Raw genomic sequence first — 19,097 nt, 5'->3', positions numbered from 1 at the left:
CAGTTGTCACAACACAGGTGAGTACCTTATGCATGAGGCTACAGAGTCATTCTCCATCACCCTCTTTGGCCCAATAGCCATTTAAGTATTTGATACAAAGGGCAACAGCTTCAACAGGAGAGACTGAGAGACTTGCCCCAGACTATCCTATACCCCAGTGGTTAGGGAACTCTCAATTCTTTGCTCCCAAGGTCTCCAACATCCCTGGTGAATACACTAACCACTAGGCTAATGGTTGTAAGGAAGGCACTAGCACCTCCATGTCTAACACCACTTTCTCTTCCTCCAGCTGTTTTGTGAATGGAACCTTAGATCTACAAAACAAAAGTTGGTCAAAACTATTCGGCAAATTCATGTCAAATTCATGAATCGTTTCAGATTGATGGAAACTACATTTTTCAGCAAATATACTTTTCATACAAAATATTTTGCCCAGCTATATATATGGTAACGGTGTCACCTCAGACACTGTTGTGTTACAGCTGTGAGTAACTGTTGCCTTTTTATAGCTTGTTACTGTAATTGTTGCATGTACTATGGGGTGAGTGATAAAGGAGATTCGGAGAAGCACAGACAGAGGAAGTATAAAGATGAATGAAGAGGCAAAATAAGGAAGAGGAAAAAGAAATAGGGTTAACCCTATTTCTATCTTTTGAACTAGAAAATCAAATGCAATATGAGTTATAATGAAACAAGTGCAGAAAATTTAAAAAACAGGATTTGAAATGAGCAGTTAAAACAATAGAAAAATATGTAAGTGCTTGAAAAAAACCCGAAATCTAGGAATTTATGGATAGTGGACAGGGAAAGTATGTAAACACAAAAGAAGCAGAACAGAAATTAGAGGGAGGAGGGACTGAGGTGAAATGGTAGGGAGTAAATGAGAGCCAAAACATACACTTAAGTTAGACTAAAAATATTTATCTAACATTAATTAATAGGAAAGTTACTATAAATCTCTTGAAGTATGTTGAATGCCAAATATTTGCTATTGTACTTCATGCTGTTCATTTTAATGCTGTTATGCTTCATGTTCTTCATGCTGGCAAGTGTATTATTTATTTCTAAACTTTCTGTTGCAGGTCACTTCTGCTGTCATTGCTGAAGGATATATCTCTTCAGCACTGCTGAGCAAGAGAGGCCAAACATAGAACTGTTTCTCTCATCTGGTGTTCAGATAAAGTTTAAGAAAGATCCAAACAGTTCTGGTTCATATCTGTAAAACCAAACCCTGACTAACAAGATTTTGCAAACTCCAAGCTATCCCAGTTCTCCCATTATACAGAGGAGCCTATACTGAAACCTGATCAAGCATCCTGAATGTTCCATGGTTTGGATAAAAACAACCCATATCCCCACCATCTCTGATAGAGGTTGGTTTGGCAAAGGCAAAATCTGAATAGGTTTTTCAATACTAATATTGAATACAGCTTCCTTGGGTCATCTCTGATAAGTGTTCAGGATGCTTGCTTGGGTCTGGGATGTAAGGGCTTTTGGTCATCATGCTTCGTATATCAGATATGGCCTCTGTTGATGGCTATATGTATTTGTTGACCATAGAACATTGTCTTTTGCAAAGTGTCTGAGGTAACACAGAGAAATAACTGGAAGAATCTACTGTAGAATAAGACCATGGCACCAAATTCTCTGCTGATGCAACGCCATTAAAGTCAACGAAGTCATGTCAGCTGAAAATTTAGCCCATGCATGTCTTTCTGGTGTTCAAGAACCTGGACTTTACAAGAGAGGCTTCTAAATTGCTGACATGAGTAGAGAATCCTTAAGGATTTGATTCAAAGCCCACTGAAGTCAATGCGACTCTTTCAATTAACTTCAATCGGCTGTGCATCTGAGAGACCATATAAGTTTCATTTAGGAATGAAACAAAAATAATGATATATGGCACACTAATGAGCAGTTGTTCCCTCTCTTCCTTTCACTGTCGCTAGGACAGGTTGCCTTTGGAAGTTACTTTGTTTGTTGTGTTAAAGATGTAAAAAAATTGCACTCACTTGGCCAGAATATAATGTGTGTTTCCATCTATTTGGCCCCTGCCACTTGGAAAAGGTACAGAGAAGGGAAACACAAATTATTAGGGATATGGAACAGCTTCCATATGAGGAGAAATTAAAAAGACTGGGTCTTTTCAGTTTGGAAATAAAGATGACTAAGGCGGGATATGATTGAGGTCTATAAAATCATGACTGGTGTGGAGAAATTGAATACGGAAGTGTTATTTACCCCTTCATATAACACAAGAACTAGGGGTCACCCAATGAAATTAATAGGCAGCAGGTTTAAAACAAACTAAAGAAGGTACTTCTTCACACCATGCACAGTCAACCTGTGGAACTCATTGTCCAGGGATGTTGTGAAGGCCAAAGCTATAACAGAGTTCAAAAAAGAACTAGATAAGTTCATGGAGGATTAATCCATCAATGGCTATTAGACAAGATGGTCAGGGATGCAACCCCATGCTTTGAGTGTCCCTAATCTCTCTTTGCCAGAAGCTGGAAATGGGTGACAGGGGATGGATCTAGGGTGACCAGATAGCAAGGGTGAAAAATCGGGACGGGGGTGAGGGGTAATTGGCACGTATACAAGACAAAGCCCCAAATATCCGGACTGTCCCTATAAAATTGGGACATCTGGTCACCCTAGATGGATCACTTGATGATTACCTGTTCTGTTCATTCCCTCTGAGGCACTTGGCATTGGCCACTGTCGGGAGACAGGATACTGGGCTAGATGGCCCGTATGGCTGTTCTTAGTAATGGATCATTTCAATATCTTTATGTTGCCCGCAGTACACTGTATTTCTTTTATGGTGAGATATATACAATAGTTTCTTACAAAAAGACATGCACATCAAGCCAGAAATAAGTCTTTGGGAGTTAAAGGATTCAGTGCTTAGGTCTTTGAACCCTGCTATGTTCAAGTTATATCAACAGGTTCATTCTGCAAGTATTAAGTCTGACATTTTAAGCCCTGTGAGAGGGAGGGAAGTGGGTTAGAGTTTCAGTGCTAGGGTTTTTCAGATATATTTTTAGATACTTTTATGACAGCAGTGTTGGCATGCTACTCAGTGTGCATTGTTTGTCTGGATGTTTATTCCTCGTGGCTATAAATAAAGGATATCACCTAAAATAAGCCATAATCTTTTGCGGCATGGTAGGAGATATCTAAACTTTTTATATCAGTAAAGATTTATGGTCTACAATCATTACTGTTGTATTTGAGGATAGTCTTAATTTGACAGTTTCATTCAGAATATTAGTACATGAATGAGCTGAGCAGCACAAGGCTTTTATGGCTTAATTTATGGGTCAGGCATGAACATTTACAAATTACCCAGAAAGAGGAAATTAAATATTAAAAAAAAAAATGTTAATACAGACTTCACCACATACCTAAACTCTAAATATTTTGTAAAACTGGGTGTAGTGACTTGTGCATAAATTGGGTGAGAAACTCCAAGTAAACTGAAAATTACTCACAACTTTGCAGTAGGCCAGATCCTCAGCTGTTGTCAATTGAGTTCGGTGGTGCTGTGCCAGTGGAGCTCAGGCAATTTACACCTGCTGAGAATTTGTTTTCAGTGTTCTCAGGGATCCTAGTGCAAAATGGCACTTTCTGAAATTGAGCAGACATGGGAGCTGGAAAAATATTTTCACACTCAAACCTACTTGCGGTTTTTGATATCATGGGCTAATATTTATAACTCTGCTATCAAGGATGTTATTTAAAAGCTGCAAAATATACATGGAAAATCAAAGCCAGATTACAGGTAGCCATGCTTTTTTTTTTTTTTAAATGAACAGGAATTTTAAAATGATCCTTTAGAGCATAAACAAATCCTGGTGAAAAAGAGGGCAATTTTTCAAGCAAAACAGAGATTTAAATCTTACCTTCGCACATTGGCCAGATGTTAATTTAGGGCCAGATCAAATTAGGGGATTTGGTGTGGAAAGGGGTCTTTTGCACACAGATCAGCTCCTGCCCTGAGGAAAACAAAGAAGAAGAAATTATGAAGCAGCATCTTCTGTGTGCTTATGGTGTGTGAACCCCAGCCATCATTCCAATATCTGCTCTGTAGGGGCGTGATCCAGTCAGTTGGAGTCAATGAAAGTTTTTCCATTGACATTCATGGGCAGCAGATCAGAGCCTAGTTACCTCTTGTACAGTGTGCTGCTAAAGACTGGACAAAAGGAAATACAAAAAGTAGAGGAGTGATACCAGTGCTGCTGATTTTCCTGTGCCAGAGAACAAAAAGAGAAAGGTATGTAACTACATTGTCCGCAAACTGCAAATGCTGCTGTTTTGATTAGCATTTGAAGCAAATCTATCATATTTCTGGTCACATTTTCATAGAATCATAGGACTGGAAGGGAGCTCAAGAGGTCATCTAGTCCAGTCCCCTACACTCATGGCAGGACTAACTATTATCTAGACCATTCCTGACAGGTGTTTGTCCAACCTGCTCTTAAAAATCTCCAATGATGGTGATTCCAAAACTGGCAATTTAGTCCAGTACTTAATTACCCTGACAGGAAGTTTTTCCTAATGTCCAGCCTAAACCTCCCTTGCTGCAATTTAAGCCCATTGCTTCTTGTCCTGTCTTCAGAGGTTAAGAAGAACAAATTTTCTCCCTCCTCCTTGTAACAACCTTTTATGTACTTTAAAACTGTTATCATGTCCCTTCTCAGTCTTCTCTTTTCCAGACTAAACAAACCCAATTTTTTCAATCTTTTCTCATAGGTCATGTTTTCTAGACCTTTGATCATTTTTGTTGCTCTTCTCTGGACTTTCTCCAATTTGTCCACATCTTTCCTGAAATACAGCACCCAGAACTGGATACAGTACTCCAGTTGAGGCCTAATCAGAGCACAGTAGAGCGGAAGAATTACTTCTCGTGTCCTGCTTACAATACTCCTGCTAATACATCCCAGAATAATGTTTGCTTTTTTTGCAACAGAGATACACTGTTGACTCATATTTAGCTTGTGGTCCACTATGACCCTTTCCACAGAACTTCTTCCTGGGCAGTCATTTCCCATTTTGTATGTGTGCAGCTGATTGTTCCTTCCTAAATAGAGTACTTTGCATTTGTCTTTATTGAATTTCATCCTATTTACTTCAGACCACTTCTCCAGTTTGTCCAGATCATTTTGAATTTTAATCCTATCCTTCAAAGCACTGCAACCCCTCCCAGCTTGGTATTGTCCTCAAACTTTATAAGTATACTCTGTATGCCATTATCTAAATCATTGATTAAGATATTGAACAGAAATGGACCCAGAACTGATCCCTGCAGGTACCCCCTCATTATGCCCTTCCAGCAAGACTGTGAACTACTGATAACTACTCTCTGGGAATGATTTTCCAACTAGGTTTGCACCCACCTTATAGTAGCTCCATCTAGGTTGCATTTCCCTAATTTGTTTATGAGAAGATCACGTGAGACGTATCAAAAGCTTTACTAAAGTCAAGATAGACCATGTCTACCGCTTCCCCCCCATCCACAAGGCTTGTTACCCTGCCAAAGAAAGCTGTCAGGTTGGTTTGACGTGATTTGTTCTCAAAAAATCCATGCTGACGGTTACTTATCACCTTATCTTCTAGATGTTTGCAAATTGATTACTTAATTATTTGCTCCATTATCTTTCTGGGTACAGAAGTTAACTTGACTGGTCTGTAATTCCCTGGGTTGTCCTTATTTCCCTTTTTATAGATGGGCACTATATTTGCCCTTTTCCAGTCTTCTGGAATCTCTGCTGTCCTTCATGACTTTTCAAAGATAATTGCTAATGGCTCAGATACCTCCTCAGTCAGCATCTTGACTATTCTAGGATGCATTTCCTCTGGCCCTGGTGACTTGAAGACATCTAACTTATCTAAGTAATTTTTAACTTGTTCTTTTCCTATTTTAGACTTTGATCCTACCTCGTTTTCACTGACATTCACTATGTTAGACGTCCAATCACCACCAACCTTCTTGGTGAAAACCGAAACAAAGAAGTCATTAAGCACCTCTGCCATTTCCACTTTTTCTGTTATTATTCCCCCCCACCCCTTGAGTAATGGGCCTTCCCTGTCCTTGGTCTTCCTCTTGCTTCTAATGTATTTGTAGAATGTTTTCTTGTTACCCTATATGTCTCTAGTTAGTTTGATCTCATTTTGTGCCTTGGCCTTTTTAATTTTGCTTCTACATACTTGTGTTGTTTTTTTATATTCATTCTTTGTAATTTGACCTAGTTTCCACTTTTTGTAGGACTCTTTTTTGATTTTTAGATCATTGAAGATCTCCTGGTTAAGTCAGGGTGGTCTCGTGCCATACTTCCTATCTTTCCTACGCAGTGGGATAGTTTGCTCTTGTGCCCTTTGAAAAATGGCCAGCTGTCTTCAATTGTTTTTCCCCTTAGACTTGCTTCCTATGGAATCTTACCTACTAACTTCCTGAGTTTGCTAAAGTCTTGAAATCCATGGTCTTTATTTTGCTGTTCTCCCTCCTACCATTCCTTAGAATCATGAACTCATCATTTCATGATCACTTTCACCTAAGCTGCCTCCTGCTTTCAAATTCTCAATCAGTTCCTCCCTATTTGTCAAAATCAAATCTAGAACAGCCCCTAGTAGCTTTCTCCACCTTGTCTTTAATCTTTTTTCTTAGTGATAGTTAAATTCATTAATATGTATTATTTGCCTCCACAATCTGTTTTTGTGTTGAAAAATAAAACTGCACACACATATATATTGAAAACATTTCACTTTAGTGGCACATTCCACAAAGCAGAAGGAGCTTCCAGCTTGTTTCTTATAAATATATTAAGTTTTAGGATGAAAACAAGGGCAAGTGGGAGCGTTTCCTATTGTAGGTTTCAGCTAGGCTGGTTGTGAAACACGCTGGCACAGGTGATTTTGCATAAAAATGTTCCATTTTTATGTGATTTGACCCAGCATGTGTTGGTGTGACCTGCTGGATGACTCTCTCCCCAATCCAGAGAGGCATTTAGGCACAAGTTCAACTTTAAAAATGGGATAGCTCCATTAAAAGTAACATTCAAGTTCACTTCAAGTGTGACTGTAGCTGCTTTGCTGGATCAGAGCCTTGGATAGTATTTCCAGATCGTCACCTGCTCTGACCCTACATGCTGCTCTGCCAGGGTGCAGGGGGTAGAAGGGAGGAGCTCTGGAGGGAATCCCTCTGGCACAGGAACTGACATGAGTTACTCTACACTATCTATGGGGTGAGCAGCAGCCCAGAATCTCCTTAGTGCTTTACCTTCTTTCCTGCCCCCAGTCCACACCTGGCCCATCCTGCAAAAGTTGTCTTATCTCTGGGACAAGGCTGGGGCTTAGCACACACCTCTTGGCTTGGCACCTCCCATTGGCTAGCTTAGGTGAAGAGCTGCTTTGTGCTGGCTTTGGTGAATCCCTTTCACCTATCTCTCCCCATTCATTGTATAGGGAGCCTATGCACCGAATTCAGGCTTTGTGAATTCCACTGATTTTCTAGGTGCCTATAAGTTAGTGATGCTGAGCATTGCGATGCCTATGCCTAAGTTTCTTTGTGACTCTAGCCCATGATGCTAATTTACTGAATTCTGCAAAAGAGGGACAAAAGCTTAGCTTAAATCTAAAGGAGAGGTGACTTTTATCTGTAGCACTCTTCCTTCCCCCCACCTCCCAAAGTTCAATCATCAGCAAGAAGACAGTGAGAGGGTATGAATAACAAATGACCAAGCCAGTTCCAGAAAGGAAAGACATTTTTTCTGTGGAGTTGCTACAGATTTTGCTCTCCTTCAATCCTGGGTGGAATAATGACACAAAAAAGCTGAAAATGGGAAATTGAGGAGATATGCATTCCAGCTGCTTCTGGAGTCTACACAGGCTGCACCTTGACAACTCTGTCACAAATTATAAAGGCTGCTGAAAGTAAATGCTCTCAAGGAAGAAGAGGATTCCAGGGATGCTCTGGGATAGCTTTGGGATGGCTATTATGTGGGTGAATTTGAGAAGAGAAACTCACAAGAAACTGCCTTGCACAGTCCATATAAAAGTCTATCACAAGTGATAACTGTTTTCAGTGTGTACCCCTCCAGAGGCAGCAACTGTGGGCACTCTAGCATAGACAAGTCACCAGCGGCAGCTGGTTTTTTACCAAGGTGTCTTTCTGTCCTTTCCTGGCATCTTGTGTACATTAGAGTTCCAACCATTGCGACCATTAGTAGAGCTACTTTGTTTGTAGTGCAATCATGGGAAATTTTGAGAAATATTTGAATGTTGATAGCTGTATAGAATAATTCCCAAATGAAAATCATTGTCTGGAATTCTCCAGAAACAATTATATAAAACAAATCTTAAAAGTTGGGCCAATTTTAATGCAGTTCCTGACTTTGTTTTTTGTTGCTCAAGGGTAAGAGCTATAGGTAAGAATGCCAGAATTGGAATCAAAGTAATTTTAAAGGGGATTAATTAATCTAATATAATATCACATCATTACTGAAAAATGGTCCACATTAAAACAATCATACAACTTATTCAAGTAATGCAAAGCTTTTTGATTTATTTGGTTAGCTGCCTGTGTGCTTATTCTTGAATCAGTTTAAGACAGATGACAATGATTCATAAATCTTGCTATGCTTCTGGACTCATGTTTGTTACTGGCATCTAATTGCAAATAGAGATTTTGGGTATGTGGGTGTGTATGTGTATCTGTGTGTGCATATAATTTCTGGATGCTATGGTAAAGAAATCCAACATCAAGTTACAGGGCACCTGACTCTTCATGTCACCCAGAAAGTGTAAAAATAATTCACTGTGTAAAAATAAGTGCACGCACAGTTGTTTAATGCAACATTTAAAGTCCATGAGAAGGACTAGATGTCAGTGTTCTAACCTTAGTAGAGAAAGGTACAATTTTCTTCTCATCAAAAACCGTTTGGTGATTGAAGGACTGGGATATAGTGGGACGTAGGAATTTGGGCACTGTGTTAAGGCATTAGCATCTGAACCCACGTGGTGCTGAGCAACTTTAATTCCCACTGATTTCAAGCTTGAAATGCAATGTGATTTGAATATACTGCCTACACTCTAAATCAGGTTGTTTTTTTAAACAGTATGGCTGCTTTCCTCAATTGTGGCTTTTTGGGCATCTAGTAAGGTGTTCTTAAATGGTTTCCAATTATCATTCACATTTTTCTGATGAAATTCTTCCTCCCAATTGATTTGCCCCATAATTCTTTTCATCTTTGTGAAACTGGTCCTATTAAGGCACCAAGTGTATATTACTGCTTGCACATTATTTACTCTGCTTACTGTTTATTCTGCTTGCACATTATAAATGTGATCAAGTCATGATCATTTGTACTTAAGCTACCATTTTTAGTTCTGTGATCAGTTCCTCTTTATCCTCTTTATCCACATTCACACTGCGTTGACCTAAGTACGTCAACCGTGACTCTACACTGCTTGGGGATATGGTGTTATTAAGTCAGCATAACGGAGCACTTATGTCAGCAGGAGCCGATTTAAGTGTAGACACACACAAAACTAGGTCAATACAAGTTGCCATGCTTTGACCTAATTGTGTAGTGTAGACCAAGCTTGACTGCCTCATGGTGCCTAAAGCAAAGCTTGTAGCTTAATTCCATCCTCTAACGCCAATTAATTAATGTCCTAATACAAGAGAGAAGACCCTAGCGCCATTCATTTAAGAAAATTACCTCTCAGTTGTTGAGTCAACTTAGACCAGTCTTGGGCCCATGCCAAGATAAGGGTAGTTTACTGTTTGCTGAAAGAGTTTCTGATTCTTCCCTCAAGAACAGCATGTGAACCTGCTTTGTGTTTGACTGGAAGTTCCTCAGAACTGAACATATGTGGTTTGGCAGTGTTTAGTGGTAACATGTAAGTACCATTAATTCACTCCATCTTCCAGCTATGTCTCAGCAAAATAAAGGCCTGTTGGTTATCAGGTATAGGCCTGTAGTCAGGGGCCATATTTGTGTGTTTCTTGGGAATAAACGAGAGAGAGATGCCAATAAAGCATAAAAAGTAACTAGCATCACTCTGCCTGAAGTCCTGGTCTTCAATTATTATTATAAAAGGAAAAGAACGAAAAGAAAAGCGTCTTGTAACAGTGGTGCTGCTGCACTTACATAGCCACAATTCCCTTTTTAACTGAAATTTCATTTTCTAGCACTGTGTAATCAATTATTTTATCTTTGGTTATTTGAAAGAATCTTTGACCAGGTGGCTGGTAAAAAAGACACCTGATTGCCTATGCATTGAAATGTTGCTCTCACCTAAAGAACAACTTTCATAACTGGAAAGTTCCAGTACTCTAAACCCCCAAAGGGGGATTTTGAATTACATTATTAGATTCACAGACCTGTCAATTTTAAGGCCAGAAGGACCCGTGTAATTATCTAATCTGATCTCCTGGCTAGCAAAGACCATGGAATTTCACACTCTAATTCCTGCATCAGCCCCCCGAAACTTCTAATTGAACTAGAGAAATGGCAACTCTTGATTTAGAGATTTAAAATGAGGGAGAATCTACCACATCCCTTGGGAAGTTGTTCCAATGGTTCCTTAAACTTACTGTTAAAAGGCTGGGCTTCTATGCTACTAGAGGCTGTGCTGGCTGTTGCCAGACCTGCCAGTGGAACAGGGGTTGTAGGTTCTTTGTGGCTGCTCCAGCTAGACTTTCACCGCTGACTTTCATCAGATGGAATAATTTCCCCACTGGCCCAGATGTTGATCACCAATGCAGCTGCTATCCTATAGGCCAGTGTTTCCCAAACTTGAGACGCTGCCTGTGTAGGGAAAGCCCCTGGTGGGCCGGGCCAGTTTGTTTACCTGCCCCGTCCGCAGATCTGGCCGACTGTGGCTCCCACTGGCCGCGGTTCACTGCTCCAGGCCAATGGGAGCTGCTGGAAGCGGCGCGGGCCGAGGGACCTACTGGCTGCCGCTTCCAGCAGCTCCCATTGGCCTAGAGCAGCGAACCGCGGCCACTGGGAGCCGCTATTGGCCGAACCTGCGGACGGGGCAGGTAAAGAAGCCAGCCCGGCCCACCAGGGGCTTTCCCTACACAAGCAGCATCCCAAGTTTGGGAAACACTGCTATAGGCTATTATAGTGGCTGTTGTTCCTTTGTTCCTACTATGAAGTTGTTTTGGCCAGTTAATCAGTGCAATCACAAGATCATCAAACACACCCCTACTCCATATGTTTCACTCCTCCCCTTTGTGTTTCTCAAAGGAAAGTCACCATAGAAAAGACTGCCCACTAAATAGCAGGCCCACCGAGTTCTGTTGTTTCTTGAGGTTTTGCATGCCCAAGCAAATTAGGATCAGGTTTGACCCTAGCTATGTAAACATATTAGTGACAGCAAAACAATCCAATCTTAACCCTCATCTGAGCTCATCTGTACTGAATGGAATATTTGCTTACTATATTTTAATGCACGTGTCACTGTACATTCAAAAAGAAGAACTTGTTGGAACATATCTGAAACATGACAGCTGACTTTTATTGCCTCTTCTTATGATCAGCTGGAAAATTTAACCAGTCATACCTATTTATCAACAATTAATATAAATGTTTCTTTTCCCTGTTTGTCAGAACACTTTCAAAGAACCCTCTTCTCTTCTTATTTCTCAACTTGAAGGCATTGTACTGTTGATCCTCACAATAGCACAGAGTGCTATGTTTTTAGGCTACCTCATCTCTTTGTTTGTGGCAGCAGGTCTGGCAAATCATATACCTGTTTTTTGTGTCCAGACATGGAGATGAAGGGAGCTGTAATGAAGTATTCACTGCTGACAATAGAAATATATAGTTCCAGGATATCTGATCAATAAATTACCTTCATGGATTTCACTCAGTGTGGGAAGAAGGATGGCCCACCAACTGATTTATCTATAACTTCATGGGAAAGTGTTTTTGGAAGAGTTTCCAAGTGAGAATTGGAAAACACTGAGAGGTCCACTGCAGCGTCTAAGTCTGGAGCAACATTGCCCCAGAATGAAGAAAAATGACCTACAGACAGTAGAGGAGGAAAATATTTGGTCTGACAGTTAGATTGCATATACTGGTGTACAGAGTTACTGTTTTAATTAAACCTTGCAGATGGATTTTTTTTGTAATTGCAGGGGGAAGAATCCTTATCTAATTTAGTTTTAAATATGAGTGGATGGAATATCACTAATAAAAGTATAAGTCCTACATACACTGGTTGGAGAAAAGAAACAAATGTGTTTTAATCTTGACAGCTGTTGTTACCTTTAATAAAATAAAACAAGCAACTGAAAATGTCGAATAAGTTAGACTGAATATAGCATGATATCCTTTTAATAGGGAAAACCCTAATTAGCAAAATTATCATATTTTTTTATTTGAAAAATAAAGGATAGTGTAATAGGGTAGTCTACCCATGTTTTGGTCAGGGGGCTAGCTTTGTTTTGTGAGTCTTATATTTGAGGAATAAAACTATGACCATGAGGAAAAGCCTAAACAGACTTGGATGTGGTGGTAGGCTAGGGAAACAAGCCAATATCTTGAATCTGGTGGTTTCCTGTTCTCCTAATGATATTGTCACAATTAAAAAGACTGAATATATTTAATTAAAATAGTTAACGGAGTAAAGTGGCTCTCAGAAAAATAGAAATTTGAAATGGAATAGTCATTTTTTAGGTCTTCGAGGACTGCTTCTTGCTGTACACTCTTTAGTTCTATTTTAAATATGTGAAATGAAGCCACCATAACTTCCGCAGAAAAGCTATTCCCCAGGCTAATCATTTAGGATCATTCATATGCAGCCTATATTTTCATCTGCTTACTTAATAGTCCAGTTCCTTTTTACCAGCTTCCTCTCCCTCCTCACCCTTCAGATGTTTGTAGGTGGTTCTCATCCCCCGGTTAGTCATTCTTTAGCTAAATGATAAATATATAAAAAAAAATCTTCTGAAATCAGTCCTTCCAGCCCATTAATTTTAATCGCCTTTGGTTTATCAAACACCTTCTATTCCTGAGGTGCCTAGAACTGACTGCTTCATTCTCCAGTTGGATAAAATAAAATCAGACCTGCAAGTCTGCCCCAAATTCAAACTAACCATCATTGTCAAATTACAAAAGTGTTTTATTTCCTGTTTTTTATTTGTGTGCACTCCTGTGCTGCGTGGTCCCGGGAAGAATAAAAACACAAGCAAGAAGGCTCAGACTACCACAAAAGAGGCTTGTAGTGTTTCTAGTGTGAATGAAAGTAGCACGTGCTGACAGTACCAAGCACTCTGATGATAGTGTGATGAGCACAGAATAAATGCTTAGACAGATAGAGCCAGCTCTCACAACATTTCTCATGTGGTTGCTAGCCTCTATCTGCACAGCCTGGAGGCCTGAATGGCACAGATTGGGTATGGCTAAGCAGCATGGTTTGGAATACTGCCCTGTCGAGCTGGGTGAATTGGTGGGGGGCGGATAGTTTATTTGCCAAGAAATGTGGTTTTCTGTCGTTCGTGAATTTAACACGAATTCACTGAATAGTTTCAGACACAATTTTCCGGGGGACGGGAGGGGACGGGGGGGACTGAGACACCATTCACAAAATGGCCAGAAGAGGAGGAGCCCTGCTGATAGCCCCCAACCTGGTGGCTAGGGCATTCACCTGGTTAATGCCTGATGTGGAACAGGGATTTGAACTTGGATCTCTCAAGGTATGACTACACAGCAAAGAAAACCCCATAGCTGGTCTGTACCAGCCCTCATGGTCCCAGAGACCATAAGTGTACAGTGCAATGAAACAGCCCCACAGCCCAAGCCCCATGAACCTGAGTCAACTGGCATGGACCAGCTGCAGGTTTTGCTTTGCTGTGGAGACATACCCTCCTAGTGCAGGAGTGCCCTAGCCACTAGGCTCTGCTGAAGCAGGGCTCTCTCCACCTTTCCTGTTGAGGCTATTCTACTTATAATCATTGGAGCAGGGATTTGAACTTGGGGCTCCCACCTCTTAGGTGAGTTCCTTACCCTGCCTTGGGCTACAGAGTCAGTCTCACCCTGTCTATGGACCAATGACTATTCATTGTCATTTGGAACCATTATGAATATAGTCGTTGGGCTGAACCGATTTTTCCATCCTGATTTTTCAGAACTGCCAGTGAATTTTGGTTTTCAATCAGCTCTTCGCCCAGCTCTACTTATCTGGACTCTTGAGTTTCACCCATCACTACTTACAATCCACTTTGCTCTGCAGATTGCAGTATCGGGATGACATGCTGGGCTACTGAGGCAGCAAAGGTTTATCTCTGCAAAATAGTGACCTGTTGAACTGCTCCAATACAATTATCTAAAGTGTTCTTATAGTTCCTTAGGTTTAAGGTCCCAAAGCGGACAGTGGTAGGCACTGGATCGAACCTTAAATTAAGGCCAGGAAATAAAACTGGGCCTGTTTGAGCTCTAGAGGTGCCTTTTTAACATTTTAAAGCATTATATACTAGGGGGCACTGTCTACATTAAAGAAAAAATAATGGGACAGGGAAAAGAGGCTGAGATAGTAGGGGAAATTTTCCAACGCACCCATAATATTTCACCACTTGCAGCTTTTTCAGGTCTGTGTCTTTGTGAACATCACATGATCTAAAACCAGAAGTACAATTAGACCAATGTTTTGTTTATTAGTTTTGGGAGCTGAGATGTTTGGGGCGTGTCTATTGAAAAATGCACAGGGGGGCAAAGGGGAGAATGAAGGAGGGCCTTGTGGTTAGCATAAGGCTGGGAGCCATGTTTGGGAAGATGGAGCAAGTGACTGAGGTTTAGGTTTTCAAAAGCATCCACCCATTTTGAGGGCCCAACTAGAGTCACATAGCACCCCTGAAAATCTAGTTGGAGAACCCAAACGTTCCAATGAAAATCAGCATCTCTGAAAATTGGGATGTAGGCACTAATATTGAGGTGGCCAAAATTACTCTGGTCCTTAATCTTTTTGTGTTTCAGTTCCCCCATCTGTAAATGGGTGAAATACCTACCTCCTAGGAGTGTTGTGGGGAGCTATTTTTTCATATCTGTAAAATGCTTTGAGGACCCAATACACTAAATACTATCAGAATAAAAACAGAGAGAGAATGAAACTTTTTCAGCTCTTTGTTAGACTACTGGTTTGATGGCTTGTAAGATCCTGGTAATTACACTGCTCCTACTGCAAGAAAGATAAAATAAGTACAAATGCTGTATTTTTTTTTTCCAGGGCCTAAAACATCTCCTGCTTTAGTAGTTTCTAGCTAGAACTTGGAAAGAGCAATCCCTGAGAGTCAGACTTGCTTGGAATCCCCAAGCATGGAGTTCCTTATTGTCCTGAATTTTTGTTTTCTTTTTCTAAAGAGAAATCAAGGAGAGGGAAAGGTACTTATTGGGGTTAAATGAAGTTGTGGAAATTGCATAGTATATGGATTTAAGATTTTGCTGCAGTAAATGATTTCTGGTCTGTGTTGGAAACTTTGTCAAAACTAAATCAGAAAACCTTGCAATTTCCACCACACCTACACATTTCCCCCCACCAAACACACAAACCAAATAACATGAATAAACATGAGGTGGAAAAAACATAGGCCTAATTCTCCTGTCCTTTACACTGGTGTACATCAGAAGTAAATCCATGTACCTGAATGTAGTTACTCTTGCTTTACACCTACCTAAGGGAGAGGAGAATCAGACCCCTTGGTTTTAGTTTTAGTCACTTTATTTCCTTCTGTGGAGGAAAGAAGGTTTTGAAATGACTATGCTTTAGCTAGACAGCCCCTTGCTTAAGGCAAATATCAAATATCTTCTCTCTCTAGCATGGGTATTTTATTTTGCACTATTCAGTAAGAAGGAGTGGAGAATAGTGAGAAAGGGATTAGAAAAAAGTCTGATGTTCCCTGACCTGTGCTTGGTCCAAAAGACTTTATTGTCTCTCCCACTTTTTAACTATCCCCTTGTGGCCAGAAGCTGCTCATCAGAGAAGCTGCTTAGCTGTTGGTGTGGTTCGCCCCTCTCCCCGATACCTGTCCCTTCTGCAGTGTCAGGGAGACCCTGGTGTTAATTTATCTGCAGTGCACCAGGTTGGAGCCCTTTTTCTGGCTCCTCCAGAACCTTCTTTTTAGGTTCTGGCTGCACTTTTCCCCTCACCTCCTGATTTATGCACACCCTGTCCGTGGCCCACAAAGTCATGGACCTCCTGGATGTCCTCCTTGTCATCCTCCTCCTGGTGCTGGCCAAAGTGGCCATTTATAAAACCAGGACAAGGATGTTGGACAGGGAGGTGCTCTGCGACTGTGCGGCCTATTTCCATTCCTTCCTTCAATTCCACATCTGGGCAGAGTTCCTCTGGGCCAAGACTGCTGGCTCCTTAGACACCTTTGAGGAGCAGTGGGCGCTGTCCAGGGTTCTCTGCTCGGTGTCCCCCTCAGGATTCCTGCTTATGGCCCAACTACATCCCACCCCCTGCAAAGAACATGAAGGTGAGTCCTCCAGGCTGGCTAGAAAGGCCTCACAGGTGCCCAGCAGGGTCAGATAAAAGGAGCTGCAGAGACTTTGCAGCTCAGTTCCTGGCTGGGAACAGAGGGGTAAGGCATGGTGTGCCTTTCTGGCCAAAGGAGCTTGAGGGACAGCCAGAGTTTGGTTCTGGCTGAATTTGTTTAAGATGGAGAACCTGAGAACTGTTTGTAGGATTGCTGGGTTGTAACCTGGAACAGTGGGTTGGATGTAGGTGCCCCCCAAAAAGCACTGGTGAAGTGGTGTAAGACTCAAGAAGGGGACAAGCCTCTTCTGGAAACCTGAGCAAAAGTTTGAATTTAAAGGGCACAGAGCTGGGACTGAAGATTTTGGTGAGGGCAGATAGTTTTTGCTGGACTCTTTGCTACCCCAGAAGAAGTTCAGGTCACAGTGAAAATGGCCAGAGTCTGAGCCTTTGAAGACCACTGGAGCAAGGCCGAAAACCTACTCAGGGCACCAGGAGTGGAAAAAGGACTGTAATACCAAACCCAGCCACTTGGAGGTGCTCAAGAGGTGAGCGCCCCTGTTACAGTGGGTTATGAATGGCAGTTTCAGAAGAATTGTAATGACAAACTTGCAACTTTACATTTTTCCAAGCTAACTTTGCAATAAAAGGGGCTACAGAACTACAAATTCCCAATGGAAGCTGAAATCAGTCTTGTGCCAGTCCTAAAAATCAGTCAGGTTCATGGCTGCATGTTTCAGACTGTTTCCTATCATGTCACCTTATCTAACCCAAGCCTTCTAGAATAATTAGAAAGGAAATTCACATTTGCAAGTCCTATTGGAATCAGTGGCACTAACTCATTCATATCAGAGGGTTGAGTTTGGCTTAAGGTGACAAACCCTGCTGCCAAGATTGAAGCTGAAACAATGAATAGAAATATCTTCAGTTCTGAAGTACAAAGAATCGGTGTGTACAAAGAAACAGCAACACTCAACAAAGGCTGCTATATTGCACACTGATCCTTTATATTTCATAGTATTCACAAAAGCCTGTAACAAGATAAGATATTAGCACCGTTGACTTAAGGTTGTACAACACTTGGAGTCACCCAAGGAGCCTGCTTTTCCCCTTCACAAATAAACTGCTTACTGACTTCTGTGTCAGCAAACTGGTGCCTCTTGGGCATAAGAAAAACTCAGAGTGACTGGGAAGTGTCTAGGCAAACTCACCTTATCTGTGAGTCTGCCTAGACACTGCTGACTTCTTCTCTCCGGCCTGGAAGGAGTGATACTATGCCCTGAGTCTGATGCAGGCTCCCTTTCTCAGGGATTTAGCTTTTTTCCACATGATACTGGTAACACAAACTCCCCCACTCAAACCTCTCTCTTCCCCTGACTCAGGGGCTTCCTACGATTAGCAGCTCTTCTACAGGCCTATCTGCCTGGGAGTCACCTTGCTTCCTCTAGTCCCCCAAACCCAGGGGCTTCCTGCCCGAACATCCATGCTAGGCAACCACTTGCTGGTTTTGATAGTGATCCCTAGCAGATCAGTCATAAGCGAGAATGGGCACCCACTCCTCTTAATGGGCCAGCCACTTGGTGACATTGCCTTTGAGTATTTCCCATAGAAAGATTAACAGGGAATAAAGAAAGGGAAAAGGCATTTTCTCTCTCAATTGTTCACCAACATGCCCTGAGACTAGCTGTGGGTGTGTTGGTGTACTTTTTTGTTGTTGTGTGCAAACACTGTTCTAACCCTTACATTCAATATTGGCTTGTAAATAGCAACCATTGGAAGATGCTGATAGCAATAGCTCCTAGAAAGGAAGAAATAAAAAGAAAAGGAAGAAGCTACAGTCAAGAATACTCCTTAGGAATGAGACAGGAACAATTAGGCTGAAGGGTGAGTTCCAGTTACAGCTTCAGGAGCAAAGCCTTGTTTACTTTGGTATCTCATGTTACTAATTTCCCTTTAGAAAAAGGCTGCTGTTCAAAAGAAACATTTGCCTATTGTCATTTGGTCTCAGGTTACTAGCACATCTGCAGAGGTGGCCTTACCACAAAAGGTTCATTGCAGTTTGCTGTGGTCCATTTTTTTTTTTAACAAAAACCAGCAATCACCATGAAGTACAAAGGCTTAAACACGTATGCCATTAGTTAAAAAAATAGTCCTTGATTCTCATTGTTCTGCTGTATGCCCTAAACTCTGAATTTCCTGACCCTTGATTTAGATTATGGCAAAGTTTATTTTGTCTTTGTTATGGTGACTTTTTTTCCTCCAGGGTGTTTCAACTGTTGTTCTCTGTTTTGTATTCAGTCAACATGAATTCCCTTCCCATAAACTGAGCCCTCTGCCTCCATAATCCTAGCAGTTGTGGTTTGCAAACAAATGAGTAAGAGATGAAATGAGGAAACAATGTAGGATCCAGACTGAGATATTAGAAGTAGGCTAGAGAGTAGAATTCAAGTTTGAAGTGGTGTCAGGACTAAGGTTTGGCTTCTAATTCAATGGTGCTGAAAACTTGTGAGCTGTTTTCTATCATATCTGGTCCAAATTCTTTTCCACACAATATAGCATTTACACTTGGCACAGAAAGGGGTATTTTCTGGGCAACCTAGAAAATG

Source organism: Malaclemys terrapin, chromosome 2 (genome assembly GCF_027887155.1).
Source record: "Malaclemys terrapin pileata isolate rMalTer1 chromosome 2, rMalTer1.hap1, whole genome shotgun sequence".
In the NCBI taxonomy this organism is placed as follows: Eukaryota; Metazoa; Chordata; order Testudines; family Emydidae; genus Malaclemys; species Malaclemys terrapin.
This window is presented reverse-complemented; position numbering follows the sequence as displayed.